The sequence below is a fragment of the Acomys russatus genome, chromosome 8 (genome assembly GCF_903995435.1).
Source record: "Acomys russatus chromosome 8, mAcoRus1.1, whole genome shotgun sequence".
NCBI lineage: Eukaryota > Metazoa > Chordata > Mammalia > Rodentia > Muridae > Acomys > Acomys russatus.
Window position 1 is genome coordinate 33,154,993 of NC_067144.1, and position 18,330 is coordinate 33,173,322.

An 18,330-nucleotide genomic window follows, 5' to 3' on the forward strand; every position below is an offset into this window, starting at 1 on the left:
CGCAGCAAATAACAGTGTAACGCGAGCGTGGCTTCAGAGGGTTGGGGAGCTCTTTCTAGAGGCATCGACCCCATCCCCGGATAAAGGATCTGCAAGTTTTCTGTCATCGCGACCGCGCAATGCCATAACTTACCTTCAGAATGAGTCTTTAAACAGCCAGGGCCTTCCTCCTCCTCCTCCCCGCCACCACCCCCAGCCTCGTTCCCTCCACCTTAAACTTATTGACACAACATAATCCCACATTCAAGCAAAATCCTGACACAGCCTCCCTCCTCTCCCCTCCTCTCCGTTCGTTCTCTCTCTCTCTCTCTCTCTCTCTCTCTCTCTCTCTCTCTCTCTCTCTCTCTCTCTCTCTCTCTCTCTCTCCTCTTCCCCTCCCTCTCCCCCTCCCCTCCCCTCCCCTCCCACTCTCCTTCTTCGCCCTCTTCCCCTCTCCCCTGTTCTTCCTCCAGGCTACTCTGGCACTAGAACAGCACTTTCTCCACTCGCCGCGCATTTGGCTGGGGCTGGGGGGTGAGGGGGACACCGTTCTCGGGGCCGGAACACCCAAATCCTAACTCTCCAGATGAACAGAGCCACTGGGCTGCCGTCCGCCACCACCCCCCACCGTCCCCCCCACCCCAGCCCTCCGGTCACCGTCGCACACACGAACCCGTAGCCCAGACCCACCGAGGGCAGCCATCCCCTACCTTCCTCCCCTGCCCCGGGCTCCTCAGGCCCCACCTCCCCAGGCAGCCGAGCCCTGCCCGGGGCTCCTCCACGTACTTTCGCCTCCCTGAAGTTTGGGGCTCCCGGGGCGGCCACGAGCCGCCCGCCGGCGTGAGGACCGCTCCGTTGTTGTTTTCCTCAGGCGCCTCAAGCCCGCGCCCCGGCTCCGTGCCCCCCTCAGGCGGCGCTGCCCGGGCGCCGAGAGGTGCTGCCTGCAAACGCAGCCTGGCACCGGCTGGCCTACTCCTCCCCAGCCCGGCCCCCGGCTCGCGCTCGCCGGGGCAGCGCCGCGCGCCCCCCGGCCCGGGGCCCCGCCGGCGCGGCCGCCGCGACCCCTCGGCCCGACCTCTCGCCACCCAAAGTTTTAGCTGAGGGGAAAGTGGCCCGCGAGGCGCCGGCCGGTGGCGGCTCTGGCTCCGGACGCGCGGGCTCCCCTCGCCTTCCTCAAGTCCACCCTACCGGCTGCCGCCGCCGCTCCTGCCGCGGAGTCCTCGGGCTGCAGCCCCGGCGGCTCGCAAGTGAGTAGGAAAACAGAAAGTGCGGGAGAGCGCCCGCGGAGGCTTGCGGATGGCGGGCGCCTACCTCGCGGACTCGCCGCGGCGCGAGGGCGTGTGTGTGGCTCGCCCTCAGCGGCCAGTCAGGGGCTCTCTATGGGAAAGTGGAGAGAGGAGCTCGCGGAGCCGCGCTGCCTCCGCTCCACTGTACACTGCTCCACATACAGTACATGCAACCCGGAGAGACTGAAAACACTCATTTTATATAAGGCAGCCTGCCATTGGCCCGCGCCGTGACGGACGGGCGGCGCAGCCAAACAGGAGGCGCGTTACACCCAAACACACGCACACATACACACATTTCGCAGAGACACACAAAGATCATCACATTTTCTATTTTCCAGTGTTCGGGACCTGCAGACAGTGGGCGAGGACAGGTAGAGAGGCCTGGCAGAGCAGGGATCTGGGGGGAGGGCCTCTCTGTACCAACTTGCCAGGCTTGAAACTGTTGTCCTTTTGACTTGGGAGGGTTATGGTAATAAACTACAACTCCACTGGATATGGAAGTGAGAGGGGGGGTGGGTTTGATCGCTGCCTTGTGGTGCCCCATGAAAGAGGCGAGCATTGTGTTATGATTTTACAGCCCGGCCTGCTAACAAGTGGCAGAGAAACGCTTTTTATCGGTTTGGATTTCTTTTGTCAAGGGGCTAGCCATCACATAGGCCAAAATAGTGCAAGATAAGTTTATCAAGACTAGAATTTATTGAGCTTGTTGATGCCTCGTGTGCAGGCAAATTTTTTAAAAATCAATATAAAACGCAGAAACAAAGATAAACCTTTTGCTAAAATAGCTAAATGTGCACTTAAAAGTCAGAGGGCAATCACCTGTATGGGCACACAAGATGTGCTGAAAGGTAAACATTTCGTGGAAAAATGACTATTGACAGTGTCCCTTAGAAATAGGCCCCGTGGTTCAATATAGCCAATACATGCACATACACACACACACACACACACACACAATGTGGCCCTTTATTTTATGTATTTCCCACTCTATGTGACTACTCCATGTCCAGTGACTTCTAGAGATGGTGAATGTGAGATCTAGATTTAATGATATTTTTCCTATGCTACATCTTTGGCAGATCATGTTTAACAGTTTGATATAAACAAGCCAAAAGGTTACTGAGAAAAAGTCAATCCTAAGAATTAAAAAGAATAAAATTCACACATAAGTTGTTAACTAGTTAAGCAATCTTGTACAAATGAGTTTTTTTAGTCTCTTTCATCCTTAGATTTGATTTTAGTTTTTATTTGAAGATTAAAATAAGTGTTCCCAAGATTGCCTTCATTAAATGGTTATTCAGCATCCACCACTCACTGGCACTATTCTAGGACCCAGATGTTTTCTTGGAGTTCCTTCTGACCAAGATCCAATTTTTTTTTCAAGACTCTTACATACAAACAGTTTTGAAGATTCAATAGTATGACTTTTATGGTCTAGCTGATAGCTTAAATTTTAAAAGAAAACTGAATAAGATGTCCTTTTTGTTATTTTTTATTTTAATTATTTGAGACAGAGTTTAACTGCATAGCCTTGCCTGGCTTGGAACTACAGATGAATTCTCTTTGAACTCACAGAAATCCCACTGCCTCTACCTCAAGAGTGCTGGAATTAAAGGTGTGGTGCCACCACATCTGTCCCATCTATTTTATTTCCTTATGCCACCCTGAGATAATTTTCTCAGAGTATATTCAATGAACCTGTGTTTGTGTAAGAGTGGGAAAAAAAGAAACCAATTTTTAAAAAATAACAAGTTTATGAAGTTTAGAAGACAAAGTAATGTGTAGAGATGTGGTGTTATGTCTATTTTTAAAAGAAAATAATTTTTTAAAAAAATCCTCTAAAAGCTGAGCAGTGGTGGCACTCAGGAGGCAGAGGCAGACAGATCTCTGTGAGTTCGAGGCCAGCCTGGTCTACAAAGCGAGTTCAGGACAGCCAAGGCCACACAGAGAGACCCTGACTCGGGGGGTAAAAATCCTCTACAAGCACAGTATTGGGTGTGGTAAGACTGAAAGGTCATATAAGATCCCTTTGCACTCAGTGGACAGAGAGCAGCATGTTCATTATTCGCACTGCACTGCTCGGAAGTCCGGGCTAACTGCTATCTCTATTTTGCCCATTAGAGAAAGGCAGGAGGGGCAATCTAGGTAGGTACAGAATGTCAGTGATGAAGGAAATTAAGGCCAGAATTTTTAATAGGTTTTGAGCAACTTGAAGGCCTTGTTTTTTAAATAACTAACTTCAGAATCAAGAGGCAAATAGAGGAAAAAAAAAATTTGAAGGACTTCTATGCACTACTTTCTGAAGAGTTAAAAATCAGCAAAAGTTGGTATACTTAATGGCTGGGTGAAGTCTTATGACTTACTTTTAGCATATTATATAAAATGGAAAATATGAAAAGCTAGTCCGTTCCCCACTTTTTCTTCCAACTTCCACCACAGGAAAACATACTTTATTTTTATGGCCATAAAGGCTATTTCTGTTGAATGCATTTAGCATAAATGAATTATATAAAGTTCCAATAATCAAACTCTCATATTACACAACGCTATCAGTAAAAGGAGTGATATTGTAGGGGGTCAACACTTGTATATTTACCTGTACATTAAAGTATGTCAGTATGGGTAAGTCATTTATTGTTTATTAAGCACATGGTCACAAAAAATGAGAAGTCATGTGATAAGTGAAAAGTAAAATTAGAGTTTTACTTTATTTCATAGTCCCCTTGAATATGGACTTTTCTTAGTATACTCCAGGGTTTTGCATTCTAATTTAGCAGTCTCTGCCAGTGAAAGGTGCTAGCTGGCTCAGACTGATGCATGATATAAAAACTTAAGAGGGCTATCTATAAGTAGTCAATCAGTGTTTTTTTTTTTTTTTTTTTTTTTTTACACATACAAGTCAACGGCAGAGGCATGGCACAAAGTTTTGTGAAGCTTAATTGTCTTACCAATGGAGTTTACAAATCTTTTTACGGCTAATGTACCCGTTTGTGGTTGCCTTCCACACCATTCTCTATGGACTCCAGTGTGTCTACACACATTGATGACTGGGCAGGTGTGTGTGTGTGTGTGTGTGTGTGTGTGTGTGTGTGTGTGTGTGTCTGTGTCTGTGTCTGTGTAATCCCAACAGTGGGAGGCAAGAGTGTAGAAAAAGCTCAAAGCCAGCCTGATTTATAGTGAGAACTTGTCTCAAAAAATAAAAATAAATAAATACAATGAAAGAGCAATGTCATTCTCAGCCCAGAATAAAGCAAGCAGTTGGGCATCATAGCACCTAAAAAAGCAATTTTATTGATCATTCTTTGACGCAGACCAACTTGAGAAAGTTATAGTGACTTAGACAGCAATTTGTGACTCATCCTTGGCCTTTCGGAGATTCACTTCTTTTCTGTACATTATATATATTTGTGTACATATGTGTGTACGTATATATGTACGTATGTATGTATGGGGGTGAGAATCATACCTCTTCCCTTACAGCTAATATTAAGGGACTAAGAATTAGAAATCTTTCGTTGGACCAAAGCAGAAATTCACAGGGCTAAAAAGGCTGCAGAATTAACAGTAAGAAGAAAGAATAAATGGCACACTCAAGTAGGGTGATGCTCAGCCAAGCACTGTGGAACCCCTAATCGCTTCTGATCCTTTCTGGGATTCTAGCTGTATCATTCTTAAACACAGCCAGATATTTTTCTTAGGATTGCATATTGATGTATTGACAGAAGTCTTAAACCAGTGGCAAATACCTTGAAGAAAGCGATGACGTTTTCCTCAACATCTGGCTTTCCATGAGTGGCCAGAATGGTAACAACCACTGGTGCCGGAAACGTAGCAGGAAGCGAAGATCTAAACAACAAGTAAACGAGACAAGGAAACCAAACTTGGAAAGGCCATCCATGCTAGAAACCAAAATAAAAAGTTAAAACACAGTATTCAGAAAAGAGACGACAGGGAAGATGAGGGCCCTATATAAATCATAAGCAGAACTAATCTCATAGTCTCCGGAGTTTATATTTTCATATTTTTAATTGTCTAAGGTATATTACATTTTAGATAACCTGGCATGCTCACTAAAATCCATACAAGACATATAAGACAAGTAGCAAGAAAGCCGTTTCCCTGTCATGGTTTTATGCTATATCTTTTAGATAATATCTTATTTATATGTTGTAATTTTATATTATAATTTGTATATTACTTAACATGTATTATTTGTAATATAATTATTACAGTTATATAATATAATTAGATCATTTTTACCTTCCCTTTCCTCCATTGTTCTTCAAATTCAATAACTTTTTTTCATTGATTGTCGGTGTGTGTTTCTGTGTGTGTGTGTGTGTGTGTGTGTGTGTGTGTGTGTATGTGTTCCTAAATACACAAGTACAACCTGCTCAGTCTATGTAATGTCAGTGGTATGTATGTTTTTGGTGCTGACCATTTGGTTTTGGATAACCAGTTGGTAAATTGACTCTCAGCTTTCCTCAGTTGCCTGCACTTGTGTAAGGCTGAGGCCTCCTGAGCTCTGCTCCATCCACATTGGCACATCTGTTGGTATTATCCCTGTTTCAAGATTGCTTTTTGTTTGCTTGTTTTTCAAGACAGGGTTTCTCTGTGTGGCCCTGGCTGTCCTGGAACTCATGCTACGGACCAGGCTGGCCTCAAACTCACAGATTTGTCAGCCTTTGCCTCCTAAGGGCTGGGATTAAAATCCTGTGCCACAACTGCCAGGCCCAGGCTTGCTTTTTTATTTTTGTTGTTGTTGTTGTTGTTGTAGATTTTTGGTTGTTTTATTGTTTTTTTGTTGTTGTTGTTTGGTTGGTTGTTTCTTTGGGGGGTTGCGGGTAGGGGAATTTGTTCTGTTTCTTTTTTGAATAGGGGACTCACTGTAGGCCATGCTGGCCTGGAAATTGATCTGTAATGGAGGATGACCTTGAACTAAAGATTCTCGTGCCTTCAACTCTCAAATGCTGAGATTACAGCTTGTGCCACCATGTCCAGCAGGATTGTCTTTTTAACAATGAAAAATTTAAGCAAGCGAGGAGCAATCAAATGGCTGCCTTGATATTATTCAGCTAGTAGCAAAGCTGGGTTAGGTTCTTAGTACTTCGAAGTTTCTCTTTCCACCTCCTTTCTTCCTCTTTTTTTTTTTTTTTCTTCTTTTTATTTATTTGTCTGTGTGTGAGTAGAAGGAAGTGGAATGTACCAGAAAGTCACTTGAGGATCGTATCATACAAATTGGTCTCTGCGTGGAAAATAGATTCCCACTAGTGAATCTGTTATCATTGAACACCAGCCGGGGAGTCTTCCTAGCACTGTGCTGTCGGAAGCCTCACCTGCAGTCTCAGCAGGGAACGCCAGTTCTCCCACACCCAGCTCCCGCCCGGTGGCCCTGTTCCCGAGACAGCCCATTTCATCTGGCGGTTTTGAACATTATACAGTTCTTCCTGGCGTTTAGCATAATTTTTCTCCTTTTAAGTTTAGCTACTGTTCTTTTTTTCTCTGCTCCCCTTGAGACACTGATCATCCAGTCCCGGCTCCACACGGTACAGCAAACACGCAAAGACCACTCTGGGAACCGCACCTAGCTCTGTTGTCTTTTCCCAGCTAGTTGCCCTATCTCAAGGCGTTCTGTACAGAGCACCATTCGTGACTCTTGGTCTTTTCACACAGACCCTGCCTATTGTCCTTGTGGAGGTACTCCTTCAAGTGTGACGCACAGGCGGAGGCTGACTAGTGTAGGGTACAGAGTGACCACAGATCCCTGATAAAATAATTCTGTTAATGCAAACTAAGATTTTTTTTGAAGCCCTGTTGGCCTATTTTGTGCTTCATCTCAAAAAGGAAAAAAAAGTTTTTTCTTTTTTCTTTCTTTCTTTTTTTTTTAAGGACGGGCCAATCTTGTGTAATTTGCTTGGGGGAACTGAGGTGCAAGCGTTTATAGCCTATATATTATATGGTAGTTCAGAACTGTGGCCTTAAGGGTATACCATTGTAGGCTCTTATCCGTATCTCCGTTCCAACACATGCTAGCGTTGTGATCTTGGAAAGATATTGTAACTTTTGTTCGACAGAGTTTGATGTTAACATTTCAGAAGGTTACTGTAAAGAGTAAATAATATGTGCAATATACTTAGAGCAGTATTCAGAGTGCAGTATATGCCCAGGAAATGACAGCTTTCTTTTTCCTTTCTTTTTTCTCTAACACTTATCCCCAGAATTCCTTTCGCAGCACTATTTTGTAGATCAATTAGTTCATTCAACACATGTGCTATTGATCTCAACATCTGTTATATATTCACAAATTTCATGCCTTCTTACATTTTTCTCAGTAATTTTTTTAAAGCATCATTGAAGGTAGAACCCAAAGCGCATGCCTCCCAACAAATTCACCTTGGCCCATTAATCAGCATTCCACATTTATTGAGCTTGTCCTAGAACCACCCACATTTGTGTTATTTGAACTCAGAGGAATTTATAGTGCAAGATATAACATGCCTAAGAGTGTCACTAGAACTTAGCATGTTTATAGTGCCTCAAATTTCTTTTTAAAAAACTAAACAGTGAAGGGTAAGTTGCAACCTCTTTCTTTGTGTGTTCTTCCTCTAGTTTTCCCTAGAAATAATTACTGTTTTATAATTTTGCTACCATTATACCCATGTTTTTACAGACTACTCATAAAAATACCTGATACAGCTTTGTCAGAAAGCTTTATAAAATTTTAAATTTGCACTTAGTAATTTTATCAGAGAAGAATTCGTTCTTAATGAGGGTTTAATATCTCTTGGCTAAATAAAACAGAAACATAAACTTCCAGCGAGATGTGGGATAGAGCTTAAAAATAAAGGAAAAACTGAAGAATCAAATCTCAGAAAGCCAGTTGTACCACCTTTTCCAGATATTGAGATCATTTCATTAGAATTTTACCTAATATTAATTAATATATTACCTAATGATAATCTACTACTTTTATTAGAAATTATTTTATTATTTTACAAATTATCATTAATGTACCCCCAAGTTTCCCCCATCCCATTCTTTGTGTCACTTAAAAAAGGACTGAATTCATTTGCTTTCCCCAATATTTTCTGCTTAGGCTATGGAGCAGGTAGAAGAGGACATTTTGCTTGATTCTCTCAGTAAGCATGAATAGTTAGCCAGTGTGGGATGTAAGTGGAGTCAGTGGTAGAAGAAACAGGAGTTTCCATTTAAAAAGAAATATTTAAATGGATCTAATTCTTGTTCATTTTATAGACCACATAAATTCTATATTATTATCATATGTGTGTCAAATGTACTTTTAAAATGAATAATGACCATGGGGAAACTAGACAAAATTAATTCAAAGAATTTTTTTTTTTTTTTTTGGTTCCTGAAGTAAAAATAATAACAGTACTAAAAGAAGGCAAATAGATATTGAACAGGGGCAAGCAAGATATCCCCTGTAGACTCATTTTGTCGTTGTTGTTGCTATTGGTTGGTTGGTTGGTTGGTTGGCTGGTTGGTTTTCTGAGACAAGGTCTCTCTATGTAGCCTTGCCTGTTTTAGACTCCCCTTGTAGACCAGGCTGGCTTCGAACTCACAAAGGTCTACCTGCCTCTGCCTCCCAGAGTGCTGTGATCACAGGTGTGCACCACCAGCCTGGCTAGAGTTTGTTTCTTCTAATGCCATTACAAAAGTAAACTCTGGGTTAGCCTCCGTTACCTACTCTGCCAATTGCTTTGTCCTTTCTCTCTTTCCTTCACTTGCCTGTCTAGTCAGATTTCATTTAGTTTCAAGGGCCATAAAGCCAGACACATAAGCTTCAGGGGGAAAGGGGGAAATTAATTGTACCACAATTGGAAATCTCCCACAGAGTACAAGGACTTCAGGATAAGAAAGCATAAAAACAAAAGCACATAGCCTGACAGTTACCAAATGAGGGGCAAGGGTCCCAAGATATGGGCATGGGGCAGGGGGTGCTGGGTATTGAGTATATGTATGTGTGTGGTTAAGCAAAAAAAAAAAAAAAACTGCCCTTAAAAGGGAGCTAGCTGGGGAGGGCAGAGTGGAATGGGTATTGTACCACATAGCATCTTCTAAACCCTTGCCTCTACTCTGTGATTCATTTACTACCCTGTAATTTGCAGAATCTGCCTTTTCTCCCTAACCTGGAGAAATTCAGCTACAATTACTTGCAATGTTTATGACCTGATGTTGTACCTGCAGCTATCCAGAAATATGTTATTTCTCTATATGCCTGCCCGTTGGTTACGTTCTCTGACTGCTTCTGGCAACAATTTCCAGCTCCACAGTTGGCTTTTAATAGTGTGTATTTCAAAAGACTTGCAGGTACTATGTGATAGAACTAGAAAAGATGGATTTGTAGGTGCGCTCGGTTTTTCTTTTCTTTTCTTTTTTTTTTTTTTTCAAGCTTTTAAAAAAATTATTATTGTTATTTTCTTTTATTTTTTGACTTTTTTAATTAATTTATTCATATTACATCTCGATTGTTAGCCCTTCCCCTGTTTCCTCCCATTCCTCCCTCCCTCCCACTTCCCCCCTTCTCCCCTCCCCTATGTCTGTGATTGAGGGAGACCTCCTCCCCCTATATAAGCTCTCAGAATATCGAGTCTCTTCTTGGTAACTTGCTATCCTTCCTCTGAGTGCCACCAGGCCTCCCCATCCAGGGGACGTGGTCAGAAAAGGGGCACCAGAGTTCGTGTGAGAGTCAGATCTCACTCTCCACTCAACGGTGGAGAATATCATGATCGTCGGCTAGGTCTTGGTAGGGGTTCGAAGTTTATTGCCTATATTCTCCTTGGCTGGTGCCTTAGTTTGAGGAAGACCCCAGGACCCAGATCTGCCTGTCATAAAGTCTTGGAATCCTCGGTTTTCCTTTTTTATTTCTTACTTCCCATCATATTCCACTGAAAAGTATTCACAATTAGATGAAGGAAAGGGAAGGTCTGTTAGAACCGTGATGAAAGCAAAGCGTCTGCAAAGACAGCGGAGAGAAAGCCCGGCTTCCTCCCAGCCCCAGTGGAGGAGGGTCCTCAGGGTTGGGAGATAGGCCTGGAGTGTCATCTGGAGGCAGAGTTTTAACACAGGAAGCACACGTGAGCAGGAGTAGGATGGGAACAGTAGGAGTCACATACCATTCAGAAACTGACTAAAAAATGACACACTGAGGGAGGCACTATGAAATGGCAAGGTTTGTATGGACTCACAGCTAGGCTTACCCTCACCACACAAGAATTACTAACACAAAAGCAAATATCTTGAGGCTGGCCTTTGAAAGGGGGTTTCTTGAAAAAAAAAAAGAACAAAGTGCAAAAAGGAGACACTAAGTAGTATTCTTGAAATTAGACTAAAAATTTCACAGTGGAATAATTGATCCCGGGTCTTAGTACCTAGCTATTTGGAAAGATATGGTCTCCCTTTTCCCATTGCTCCCTATTTTTCCTTAAAATGCCATCTTCTTTTCTCAAAACCAAAATTTTATGCTGAACTTTGGATTGGATATCGTTTTCCTTACAATCTTTAGATCGGCTCACCTAACAGGCTGGCTACAGCTAGTGCTATAGAAAAAGAAAAAAAGAAGTGAAAATGTCAAGAGGAAGTCAAGAGGAAAGGAAGAGAAAAAGGTAACAGGAATATGGCCTTGGTAGTTTGACTGAGAATGGCCCCCAGAGGTTGACATATTGGAGTACTTGGTACCCAGTTAGTAGAACTGTTTGGGAAGGATTAGGAGGTGTGGTTTGTTGAAGGAGAAGTGTCACTGGGGGTGGCCTTGGAGGTTCCAAAGGCCTATGCCAGGTCCAGTCTCAGACACACACATCAACCATACACAAACGCATGTACACATGTACAGAGTTATGTCTGGAAAGGATGAAGAGTGAGACTTTATTCAGAAATTAAAGTTTACAAGCAACAACATAGGTCAACCTCAACCATTGCCTTAATTATGTATGGAGTAAGCCGGTCTACAGAGTGAGTTTCAGGACAGCCAGGGAGACACAGAGAAACCCTGTCTTGAAAAATAAAAAATTAAAAATAAAAAGATAGCTGCAAAGTACAATATAACACAAATTGTTCCTCAGAACTAGGGGTGGTGGCAAAGCGAGGTACCTTGGAAAATAGACCAGAAGAGCCAACTCGGAGCCTGCAGTGCATAAGGTTGGAAGAGAGGAGAGCATTGCTTCAATCAGCAAAGGGAAGACTGGATTATGGGATATTTAGTTCTTACGTTGTCTTTGTATCCTAAGAAAAACAAAACGGACCTTTGGGACATATTCTTTTTATGATCAGTGTATTCACTATGATTTCTTTCAATTTCTTGGGTTTGTACTTGGGTGTAGTACTGAATGATTGAGACATATTTTATGTGCCTCAGACACTTCAGTAGGAGACTAAATGTATTAAGGTTTACTATGAATAGATAGATAGATAGATAGATAGATAGATAGATAGATAGATAGAAATATAAATCTTTTAATTATAAAAATGTAAGTATTCATTGTTATAAGAATGTCAGGAAACACTCCCCTATGGAGGTTTCAGGTGGTTGCTACACAGAATGAAAAAAGTTTAGATGCTGGCAACAAGAATGACAGTTTCCATAGTTGAAGCATGTCAGCCAGGATTAACAGACACTGAATATTGATGTAGATTTGAGGTTTTATTTATATTTGGGAGAAGCATAATTACATTTTGATTTTATGTCATTTCTCATGGAATAGATTTGTTATTCAACTGGCACTGTGGGGTAAGCTATGCAGTTTGTGTTAGGTATTTTCTTTATCTGTGTAACTTCATGGGGTCTGTCTGCACCAAAGCTTCCCATAAAAGCATAATTGATTCAAGAGTAAGAGCTGTTACTTTGGGAATCAGAAAGATCTTCAATGAACACTGGCTGTTCTATTTCCCACTGATATGACCTTGAACAAATTCTTATGCTTAGTACTTTTTGGGCCTCAATTCCCTAGTCTGTAAAATGGGAATAAAAGTGGTACCTACTTTAAGGCTTACTGTGAGAATTAAACATGAGCATGAATATAAAAATAGTTCTGGACAATAAATAGCAGGTCTTATATGTGGCTTGTCACACAGTGATGTTTAGTGTCCAGCCTATGGTGCTCAGGATGATGAATAGCAATTTTATCTCCCGAGTAAGGTAATTAAAGTGCTTGAGAGATTTGGGAAAGCATTATTTAAACATTGCTGAAATTTAATATGGTGACACACTAATTATAATGGATGGATGAACAAAATATTTTCTTTACAAAAGATAGTGGTCTTACTAATTATTTAAGTAACACCGAAAAATTCCAGTGTTTATGTACCTCTGACTTGAATTGTTCAGCTTTCTCCATATGTATTGGCAGTAAATCAAAAACAAAAACAAACAAACAAACAAAAACCAAACCCCTCAATTTTGGAGGGAGGCTGAGGAGATTGCTCAGTGGGGAACTGAGTAACTCCATAAAAGCAGAACGTGGTAGCATCTGTAATGCCATTGCTGAGAGACAGAGATAGAGTGATCGTGGGGTGCTTGGTGGCCAACCCATCTGGCCTAAGTGGTGAGCTCCTGCTTCAGTGAGAGACTCAATATCAAAACATAATATGGAGAGCCACAGTGAAGCAAATCTCCATGTCGACCTGTGTACCTGTATGGGCAAGGGCTGGGCACGCATACACACACACACAGAGAGAGAGAGAGAGAGAGAGAGAGAGAGAGAGAGAGAGAGAGAGAGAGAGAGAGAGAGAGAGAGAGAGAGAGAGAGAGAGAGAGAGAGAAACAGAAACAGATAGAGACAGACAGAGACAGTGAGACTCAGTTTAACACCAATGTTTCATCCTTTGTATTCTAAGTCTTATAATAGTTTTTGGTTGGTTGGTTGGTTGGTTGGTTGGTTTTGATTTTGATGTGTGGATTATCAGAATCAACAGTGGGGATTAAAGGAGTGTGCCACCACCACCCAGCCTTACCAGTGATATTTAAAAATAACTTTTTAAAAACTTTGACTTTGGAAAAATTCAAATGGCTGCCTTGGGCATGTAGAGAGATCTGTAAGTAATAAGAAAATATCCAACCCCAATGTTTTTTTTTTTTTTTTTTTTTTTTTTTTTTTATGAAAACTTAAGCTTAAGAATGGCTTGACAGATGGGCATGGTGGCTGATGCATGGTGGAGCATGTCTGTAATCCAAGCACTCGGGAGGCAGAGGCAGGCGGATCTTTGTGAGTTCAAGGCCAGCCTGGTCTACAAAGTGAGTCCAGGACAGCCAAGGCTGCACAAGGAAAGCCTATCTCAAAGAAATGAAACAAAACAAAACAAAATGACAGAGAGAGAGAGAGAGAGAGAGAGAGAGAGAGAGAGAGAGAGAGAGAGAGAGATGGAGAGAGAGAATGGCTTGACTACAGAAGTAATTGTTCTACAAGTAAGATGTGTTCTCTAAGTGATTCTGTGGTTGGGATCCTTATTTAAATGGTAACTTGTATGAGGCATCCATGTGACACGTCCTGACATTTGCAATGAGAATTGCAAGTTTCCAAATGACTTTATCACTGGTGATGTATTTTCTCTTCTGAGTCTTCAGAAACAACTGACTCTCAGCAATTACTGTGCTCACATCTAAACTGTTTGTTATTCCTGTTCAGTGAAGAGGGGGGCTGAGGATGGAAAGGAAGTGAAAAGTTGTGTGATTAGAATCCACCGACACCCCCTTACTTAATGTAAACATCTCCATGACCAACCTCTTTGAGCTGGACTTTCCCTTTCCTAGTTCCTAAGTGCCATAAGTCAGTAGCTTATGTTCCCACAGCATCTCTGTCCTGAATATTCCTCTCTCTTTCTATCTTCACAGCTACTTCCTGTCTTGAGGGGAAAAAAAAGGAAGAAAAAAATATGAGTCCAAGGCTAAGGGGCACACCCTAAGACTTAAGGCATGACAAACCCCAATACCCAGCCTCCACAGGATCTAAATGATCCACCGTGGATGTTACATACTGCCCATCAAAATGGAACTCAACATTCTTTATAGGAAGACTTAAGGACATGTTCCTATAGCACATCTTCCATAAGGCCCAACATACAATAGAGCACCCATGATGCCTCATATGTAATAAAACTTAGTAGACATGGGGGCTGGAGAGATGGCTCAGCTGGTAAGAGCACTTGCTGCTCTTTGGAGTCCCCATATCCATTTTGATTGGGGACCGGTTATCTGATTCTGCTTCTTGAACCATGAAGGTGGTAAACCATGTTGCATGTTTCAGTCAGCAAGTAAAGGAGAAACATACATGAGAAAATGTCAGCATAATTTGAAGTGTGTGAGAGAAAGGGGAAAGTGCTCATAATTATGTTCAGGGGGAAATTGCTCTCTATGGCCTGACCCTTAGGAAATTGCAGACCCAGAGACAGGCATGCTACAGAAGCAGCTCTGCTCCCTGCTGCCATACTGTGTCAACTCTACAAGTATTCAGCTTGCTAAGCCATTTTCCAGTGCCCAGGCAAGATGACAAAGACTGATATTTTAAAAGCTCTGCTTTGTGGATTGATAAGTTGTGGAGTGAAATGGTGCTGACTTCCTTTTGTTTGTTGGTTGTGTTTGGGTTTGAGACAAGATCTTACTCTGTAGATCAGGCTAGCTTTGAACTCACAACAATCCTGCTGTCTCAACCTCTCCCATTCTAGGAGTACAGACATGAAGTCTTGTGCCTGCCAGCTAACTTTCTTTTGATTAAAAACCATTTTAGGAGCTCCTTCTGGCTATAGAGTCATGTTGTGTGTTAAATGTGAAGATCACAACAGAAGAATCTTTTCAGTACGAATCGACAGGTATGTCACGGAAGGCACATAGTTAGCAGTTAGCAAAAAGCGGGACCTGGAGGCTGAGATGGCTTTATATGCTCTCTTGTTCAAGGAGCTTGTTCTAAGTTCTTTGTCCCAGAGCAATGACTGTACTCACAGGCTTTGGAGTCAAGAGGTGTAGAGTTTTAAGTTCTGGGTCCACCCCTTATTAGCTGTGTAGATCTTGACAAACCATCTGTCTTCACTTTCACCAACCATAAATTGAATATAATAATAGTGGTTGTGAGAAATACAGGGCAATGGATGCAAAACCTTTAGTATGATCCTTACCATGTGGTAGCACCCATGGTCCTTGGCATTCTACAAGTCTATTGTTACAGTCTTTGCATATATTTTCTCCAAGTACTTTAAAAAAAATAATAACATATGTTCCAAATGGCCTATTCCTTGTTGTCTCAACTTTACTGATTCAACAAATATTCCCCAGGTAACTATTACATTCAAAGATTGTTCTACCTTCTTAAATCATAGAAGAAAACAAAGGAAGACAGCAGCCATGGAGCTTTCGTTGCAGATGAGAGGGTAAGTACAATAGACAATTAACACAGTCAATAAGTTAGTTCCATGGAATGAAAAATGGAATGTGTATTATGGAGACAATGTATGGGAGTGTGAGCATTCCAGTTTTGTATGAGAACAGGATAGGACTTCTTGGGATGTGTAAAAGCAGAGCCATGGGAAGTGTGTGTGTGTGTGTGTGTGTGTGTGTGTGTGTGTGTGTGTGTGCGCGCGCGCGTGCACTCCTGAGGTGACAGTGACTATTTTTTCTTTTTCTGGCCTCACTCTGTTCTTTAGAGTCACAGGTTGGTCATTCTTTAACCTCTGTGGCCACAGGACTTTGGGTGATAGATAATTTCATATATATTTTGTATATTGTATATAATAAGTTAGAGAAACTTAGGCTTTCTGTCTACGTGTTTTGTAACAGAGTTTATATAAAATCAAACTCAACATTTTATACATCATAGAGGCAAATGCTTTGTAGCTCACGGAAGCATATTCAATTAAACTATAAATCCATGGATACATTTACTCAGGCAATTTTTATTAAAACATAGTACAAAATCGGTTTTACATCTCAGTTAAGTAGGAGGAGCACTGCAGTGGTATTCAGAGGCAGAGTCTACCCCTAGCTGGTCCCCTCCTACCTTTATCCCATCCCCTTGCTAACTGTCATTATTTGACAGTTCTGTCCTACAGCTTTCTCAGTTATGAATTGGGGGTGGCATGCAGTGTCCTTCCATAGCTAGAATTCCATGATTCTTTGGAAAGCTAAAAGAATGTTTCTTCTAGAAACTAGCACAGGTATAAAGTATAAGACAATAATCTCTCAGCATCTGTTTTACTGAAAACTGCAATTAAGGGGATTTGTCCATTTTTGGATGGGAAGAAAAATAGATTGTGCTGATTGTCCACATATTATTGGTGATTCTTTACTATTCGTGTTATAAATGACTAGGAGAATATATGCTTGCCACAGTCTATTCACCAAGAGTCTTGCCAGGTACATAGAACTTTAAGACATTACTGTCATATGTTAGTTACCACATACTTGAACTACCCCACTGTCTGTGAACCTATAGAGACTTACATGCTATCTAGTCTTATCCTTGATGTCTCAGAGACTTTACCCATCATTATTTATGTCAGAGTTAATTCTATCAGTCATATGTTATAAGCTTCATTTCTATGAAGGGAAAATGGAAATAGAACCAAAGTCCACTAATAACTAAAGAGACTACCTACAGATATAATTCAGTGATAGGGTATTTGCCAAGCATGTGTGAGGCCCAGGTTCAGTTCCACAGTACCTTCAACAATCAGTTAAGAGAACTTGTTGCTCTTCCAGAGGACCAGGATTTGGTTACCAGCACCCATGTCCAGCAGCTTACACCAGAGCATGCAACTCCCTCTTCTGGTCTTCGTGAGTACCCAAAACCTAGAGAAGCATGTGCATACACACACAGAAACACAGACACATAAAAAGAAAAAGTAAATCCTACATAAATTAACTAAAATCAAACTTACATCATACCCCAAACTCAGACCTTTTCTTAATCCTATAAACCAGGGCCTGCAAACTACTGCCTGCATAAGGTCTTGGTCCGCTCTGCATTTCCTCTTCCTTTCTCCCACTGAGTATCTCAGTATGATTTTTTTACATCTTTTAATGCTTAAAGAATGAAAAGAAGGACTATACCATGTAGTATGTGTGCATTCTATGAAATTTGAAATTCAGTGTTCATAGACCAAGCGGCTTACTAGGATACTGATATTTTATGTTATCTGCCCATATATGTATGGCTTCTTTCTCAAGAAAATTGTTTTATATTTGTCATGGGATTGGGTGGTTCCAAAGCCTAGAGTATTTATTATTTGTCTTCTTCCAGGAAAAAGTAAATGCTGATCTCTGGTCTAGACTATATGGACCTCTTGCTAAAATATCTAAATTAAAATTTAAAAACAGACTAAACTCATAGTGCCTATTTTACATGAACTTGGGCTGGTACCTTTGTATAAGAAAACTATCCATCCTTTTTTTAGGCTACTGTTTCGTCATTATAGATTGCTTGGATACTTGTTTCTTTTATTACTATTCTCATTTCTTTTCACTTTCACTCATCCCTTCACTCTACCAATACAATTAACTACCTGAGAATAAGTTACTAATCAGACACAGATTTGTTAGCTAAATTGTCCAAACACTTGGTCATTGCTATACATTAGTAGGAAGTGGCAGCACAGAGTATCTGGAGAGGAAACAGAGAGGAAATGTCTTTGACTCAGTTGAGAAGTTGGTGGAGGCTTCCTAACAAAGTGGGGAGGCTCCTTTAGCTGAGGACCTGACGAGGAGGGTGAGGAATGAGTAGTAGAAAGGAATCAAAAGCACCTGCTCCATCACTTTTTCTCAAACTCTGTATGAGCTGGGGTGACTTCATAAAGCTTGTATCAGCCAGGATTCAGCAAACAACGGAGCAAAACAATGCACTACTTTAAGATGGGTTCGGTGACTAGGGAAAAATCTTGAGAAAGCCAGAAAAATGAGCTCTAGACTGGCCTAGCAAGAACGACTCCCAGAAGACTTCAGTCCTGTCACACTGAGGCCACCACTAGAGTGATTCCAACAAGACCATGTTGCTGCCACTGCACCAGCCAGGAAATCAAGGAAACAGCCTCAGCCCTGTCTCCAGTTTCTTGGTGTTCGAGT

General features: G+C 41.7%; 1 protein-coding gene and 1 long non-coding RNA gene across 2 annotated transcripts in view; one reads left to right on the forward strand and one right to left on the reverse strand.

The window, feature by feature from the left end:
• Nucleotides 1-1,450, reverse strand: part of Bbx (BBX high mobility group box domain containing) — a 239,573-nt gene extending 238,123 nt beyond the window's left edge. Inside the window, exon 1 of the mRNA XM_051150036.1 lies at nt 1,291-1,450. The gene's annotated coding sequence lies outside the window, so the exon portion shown is untranslated. The remainder of the gene's footprint in view (nt 1-1,290) is intronic.
• Nucleotides 1,044-17,163, forward strand: LOC127192737 (uncharacterized). Its single transcript, XR_007831070.1, has 3 exons — nt 1,044-1,226; nt 15,550-15,644; nt 16,972-17,163. It is a non-coding gene; the product is annotated as an uncharacterized LOC127192737 (long non-coding RNA).
• Nucleotides 17,164-18,330: the final 1,167 nt, after the last annotated feature.